The sequence below is a fragment of the Hyaena hyaena genome, unplaced genomic scaffold (genome assembly GCF_003009895.1).
Source record: "Hyaena hyaena isolate Hyena2069 unplaced genomic scaffold, ASM300989v1 scaffold_231, whole genome shotgun sequence".
Lineage (NCBI taxonomy): Eukaryota > Metazoa > Chordata > Mammalia > Carnivora > Hyaenidae > Hyaena > Hyaena hyaena.
In genome coordinates this window covers 645,913-651,912 of record NW_024080862.1, presented here as the reverse complement: position 1 = coordinate 651,912, position 6,000 = coordinate 645,913, and positions in this window count along the sequence as shown.

Here is a 6,000-nt window from a genome sequence, read left to right as displayed (position 1 = left end):
TGCTGGGGAGGCAAGGAGGCCCACTGTGGGCCAGGCCTCAGCGTTTTGAGGGTGCAGCTCAGGGAGGCCTGGGTCAGCTGGGGTCTCTTGCCAGATAACTTCCCATCCCCTCCTCACTCCTGCCTGATCTTTCACAGCTGCTTTCCAGCCAACAGCATGCCTCCTCTCCCAGGAAGACTTCCGGGTCCCTCCTCCAACCCCTAGAGGTTCCTGGCCTGGACAGACCCTCTCTGTTCTGCATCTCTGCGTGCTGTGCCTACATCTTCCTCTCCACCCAGCCCTCCAGGCTCTGTGCACAGTAGATTCTCCTGTTGATCATGGCCATAGCTATGGCCCAGCAGACATAAAGGGTTTCAAGCTCAGGGCCTCCCAGGGTCCATCCACAGATTTCCTGGAGAGGTCATCCTTTCTCTTTGCTGCATCACAAGAGTCTCCCCCAGCCTGCATGGCTGACCTCATGTTACATGGGTTGGGGGCAGAACGGGAGTAAGGGTTAGCCCCCGGGAAGTTGGGTGATTTACCGGGACACAGCTTGGAAAGGGCAGTGCCTGGGCCAAAGCTTCTTGTCTATGACCACAAGCCCTTCTTGCTCACAGGGCGTTTGATGGGACCTTTCAGGGCTCCCAGCCCTCCTGAGTGTGCTGCTCCTCCCATCCCCGGCTCCTTTTCTGGTGTCCCTTGTGCCTCCCTAAACAGGGGTGGGCTTCCTTCTCCCTCATTTCATCCATGGTGCACTGGGTCCTTGGAGAGGGTTTTACTAAAGGACTAAATGGGGAGCCGACAAGGGCAAGCCAAGAGCCTTCCCTAGACCTCCCCCACCCCACCCCCCTGGCTTACAACCCTCCTCTTGGCCTATCTATCCTTCAGCCCGACAGTAAGATGCTCCCCCCACCCCAGGCCTCTCTTTAGCCTGGGCTGGGACGGTGGGCATCCAGGCAGGGCGGGGTAAAGGAGAAAGGGGAGCGGGAGGGGCTATGGTTGCCATAGCAATGACATTGCTGACTCCCTGGAGGCTGCTGGGGAGGGAAAGGAAAGGGTCCCTCCCAGACCTCTGCTTCATTCTTCCTTTTCAGACCCTCTTTGTTAAAAAGGAGTCCCCTTGGCTGTTTTGTGTTTTCCGCCTCAAAGGCGGGGCGGGAGTGGGGGGAACCACTCAGGGTGCAGGCTTGCCCTGTCCAACCCTCTCACACGCACCTACTCCCCCTCCACGTCCGGCATGTCAGTTCTTTGAGGCACTGAGCTTCTCCTCCAAACACATCCTGCCAGTTTCTGGCTGCCTGAGGCCGGCTGACCCCTGCCTCCTCCCAGGGTCACTGCCAACATCACCAACACGCCCTCCTTTCTAGGCCTGTTCTGGGTGAGTGAGTCTGAGCAGAGGCAGGGGCTAGCACAGAGAATGCTCCCACTGGGAGCATCTGTTGACTTGAGAGGCCAAGGGCTTCTCCTAGATCACCTGAGGTGGGGCAGCAGGGAAGGGGTCAGTGTCACAAGGCTCCCTGTATGGCCACACCATCCCATGCTTCTCTGGGTCCCACTGGGCATCTGGACCACGCAGCCCTCCTTTTGGCCGTGGGAACTCTAGCAAGTCATGCCCAAGGACTCTCGTCTCTCCATCTGTGAAATATGGTAACGAGAACCCCATCACCTCCCAAGGCTGCTGGCCGATCTCATGAATGCACACCCAGACCCTGGGAAGCTTCTCTCCTGCTCAGCACTGGGTCCTGCTCTCCCCTGCTGTTACAGATGAGGAGACTGAGGTTCAGATATGTGAAGTCACTCTGTTGGTAGGTGGCAGCAGATTTGAACCCAAGCCCACCTGATGCCAAAACTGTGGCCTCCTGTAACTCTGAGGTGGACCAACAGAGGCGGTCCCCATAGGCTTTGCTTTCTCTGCCCTGAACCCTCTTTGGGGAAAACACCCACTCCCTCCCCCCCCTCCCCCCCATCACCACCAGGCCCTTGGATGGAGCCAGGGAGACCCAATCCAAACCAGAACACCTTCCAAGAATGGCAGATAGAGGCTTGATCCACAGATAGAGGTGGGTGGAAAAGTGGTGTGTGTGTGTGTGTGTGTGTGTGTGTGTGAGAGAGAGAGAGAGAGAGAGAGAGAGAGAGAGAGAGAGAGAGAGAGGAACAGAGGGAGAGAAAGGGATTGGAGGCTCAGAGGGCTCCCGTGAGAGGGAGCCCCAGCCTGCCAGCTGCAGCATCACTCCATTCCCTGGGCCTGTGCTGCCCCCGTGTGGACAACAGGCTCACATTCCAGCCTGGGGACCGCGCAGCACGCCTAGGCCAGGGGCCCCCCACAGAGGGAAAATGGGTGGCCTAGGGCTGTTGAAGGCATATCCAGTGACCTGAGGGATGGGCTGCACCTCCAAGCCTCTGCCTGAACTGTCCTCTCTCTTCCTGCCAGGCCCCGAGCCCCAGGCTGGCATCACGCACTGCCCACCACCTTTCCTTCTCCAGGAACTTGGAATCCCAGACTCCCAGAGATAAGTGAACTTAAGGCTTATCCCTCTATCCCACACTCCATCCTCCATCCCCAGGAATTAAGTCACTGCTTGCATACCTCTTGTACGAGGGAACTCACTGCTTCCAGGAACTCACTGCTCCGTGGTTCCGAGGAAATTCTGACTGATCTGAAATAATCCCCACCCAAGGAGCTGGTATTTGCCTCCCTCAGTCACAGCTTTGCCTTTTGGGGCCACGCAGAGCCAGGTGGCCTCTCACTTGGGAATTTCTAAGCAGATCCAAAGCCCAACCCACTACTCGGGGGGCTCCTCTTCTGTGCTCCTACCTGCCTGCCCCCCCCCCGCCCCATCTTCTACAGAGAGAATATCCTGGTTTCTGATAACCCACTCACAGTCCCTCTTATCTGGTACATTGGGGATCCCTGTCCCTCTGGAACTGCAGGACTGAGGGGAATCTGGGCCCGTGAAGATTGTCCCCTCCCTCCAGTCTGGCCCTCCGTTGGATCCTGTCCTCATTTTTGGCATTCACTTGCCTCTGACATTCTTTCCCTGAGCCCTCTCCCCCTCTCCAGAGGCCTTGTGGGGAAAAAAGCATAGATGGGACTGACAATGATTGAGCACCTACTGTGTACTCAGCACAGTGTTCATGGCTAGCACAGTGTTCAGGGCTTTACTCAAATTATCCAGTGTCACCCTGTGAGGCAATTACTGTTTCTGTCCCCAGGTTATACTCAGACTGAGGCTGAGAGAGCAGAGATCTGACCTGGTCGAAGAGCTGACTCTTCTCCCTGTGAAATCCTTCCCGGATGACTGCCCTTTGCCCCCTGGTTCTGCCATCTGCCTGGGTTTGTGACGTGTGTACATTTAATTCCTCAAACATTTATCAGGCCCCCCCACGCACCTGGACCTGTACCAGGCACAGCAAAAATAATCCCAGATGTCTCCAATCCTGTCACTTGGGTGAACGGGCCCTCCTGGATCCCTGCTTGGACTGTGGCTCTGGACAAGGCCTGAGCAAGACAGTCACTGCAGGCCAATGGTTCAGGTGGGTCACATCCAGCCTCCCCTCTCCAGCTTGTGCCCAAGGCATCGGCAAGGGGCATGGGTGATAGACGCTCTGCTGAGGCCAGCTAATGGCTCTGCCCTGGGCTATGCCACTGAGGATGGCAGGTGCACCCAGACCTCCACATGGACCTGAAATGGGCAAGAACTGCTTACTCATCAAGGATGGAAGTGTGTCAACCCTGGAGGAAGGGTTACGTTCTTCACCTTTTTTGTGTCTGAGACTCCTTTGACATCTGGTGATATTTACTGACCTCTTTCAGAATAATGTGGTGGTGGGGTTTTTTTTTTGTTTGTTTGTTTACTTATTTATTTTAAGTACTTTCTATGCCTGATATGGGGCTTGAACTCACAACCCCTAGATCAAGCATCACATGCTCTTCAAACTGAGCCAGCCCCCAGCATAATGTTTTTAAAGGTTGTTTTTTTCTTTTAATAAAAAAATTATTTACTTATTTTTGAGAGAGTGTGAGCAGGGGAGAGGCAGAGAGACAGAGGGGGACAGAGGATCCAAAGCGGGCTCTGTGCTGACAGCAGTGAGCCCGACATGGGGCTTGAACTCACACGAACCGTAAGATCATGACCTGAGCCCAAGTTGGATGCTCAACCAACTGAGCCACCCAGGAGCCCAAGGAATTTTTTTCAAAAAGTTTATTTATTCTCTCTCTCTCTCTCTCTCTCAGAAATAAATAAAACATTAAAAAATAATTTTAAATAAAGGGGCACCTGGGTGGCTTAGTCGGTTAAGCATCCAACTTCGGCTCAGGTCATGATCTCACAGTTCATGGGTTCAAGCCCTGTGTCGGGCTCTGTGCTGACAGCGAGGTCAGAGCCTAGAGCCTGTTTGAGATTCTGTATCTCCCTCTCTCTCTGACCCTCCCCTGCTTATGCTCTCTCTCAGAAATAAATAAAACATTTAAAAAATTAAAAGTTTATTTATATATTTTGAAAGAGAGAGAGAGATAGACTATGAGTGGGACAGGGGCAGAGAGGGGGAGAGAGAGAATTGCAAGCAAGCTCCTCAATGTCAGTGCCAAGCCCAATGTGGGGCTCAAACCCACAAACTGCAAGATCATGACCTGAGCCAAAGTTGTATGCTTAACCAACTGAGCCACCCAGGTGCACCCCCCCCACACCCAGAATAATGTTTTTAAAAGTGCAAGGGGCACCTGGGTGGCTCAGTCAATTAAGCGTCTGACTTCGGCTCAGGTCATGATCTCATGGTTCGTGGGTTCGAGCCCCACGTCCGGCTCTGTGCTGACAGCTCCGAGTCTGGAGCCTGCTTCAGATTCTGTGTCTTCTCTCTCTGACGCTCCCCTGCTCACACTGTCTCTTTCTCTCTCTCAGAAATAAGTAAAACATTAAAAAATTATTAAAAAAAAAATAAACGTGCAAAATAGGACCACAAAGGATTTTCATGAACAGGGAAGGATGTCCACAAATTATGACTGAATGAATCAAATTGTTACAAAAGAGCTTTTATTAAAAAAAAAAAAAAAAAAAGAATGAGACTGGGGCTCCTGGGTGGCTCAGTCGGTGGGGCATCCGACTTTGGCTCAGGTCATGATCTCATGGATTATGAGTTCTAGCCCCACATTGGGCTCTGTGCTGACAGCTCAGAGCCTGGGGCCTGCTTCTGATTCTGTGTCTCCCTCTCTACCCCTCCCCCATTCGTGCTCTGTCTCTCTCTCTCAATAATAAATAAATGTAAAAATTAAAAAAAAATGAGAGAAAGAAAGGGAGTGAGGGAGGGAGAGAGAGAGAGGGCGAGGGAGCAAGAGAAAGAGAGAAGGAAGGGAGGGAGGGGTGGGGAGGGGAGGGGAAGAAGGAAGGGAGGGAGGGAGGGAAGAAGGGAGGGAGGGAGAGAGGGAGAAAGAGTGGGAAGGGAGGGGGGTGGGGAGGGGAAGGGAGGGGAGGAAGGGAAGGGGTAGGGAGGGGAGGAGGGAAGGGAGGGAAGGAGGAAGGGAGGGAGGAAGGAAGAAGGAGGGAACTATCCCTTACATAAGGCTGGCCCTACCACCTTTCCTATTGAAAAGCATGGCAGGCCTGTGGCTCCAGGTCGTGTTCCCTTTCGGCCCCTGAACAGGTCCTTCGGATCAATCAAAGCTCCTCACTCTTGCCACTGCTCCCCCTTTGGCAGGCAGCCTGGACTCCACCCTAGGCCAATCCCTATATCAGTTCCAGTGTTAATGCATGGCCATCACCTGTCTTTGAATCTGCCTCCCCTGTCAGACTATGGCTCTCTGCTCACTGCTTGCTCTGCCACTGTTATAACAATCTGGCAAAACTAAGTCCCAAGCAGATGTCCATCTCTTCCTTTCCCCCTTCGCCCCCCAACTCTGTAATATGCTCCTGTCATCTGTAAATCCACCTTGCCAAAGAATGTCCATTCAGCGGGTGTACTAAGTTCCTGTTGTACATCAAGTGCTATGTCAAGCAATGGGAGAGAAAAAGAGATCAAACCATCCTG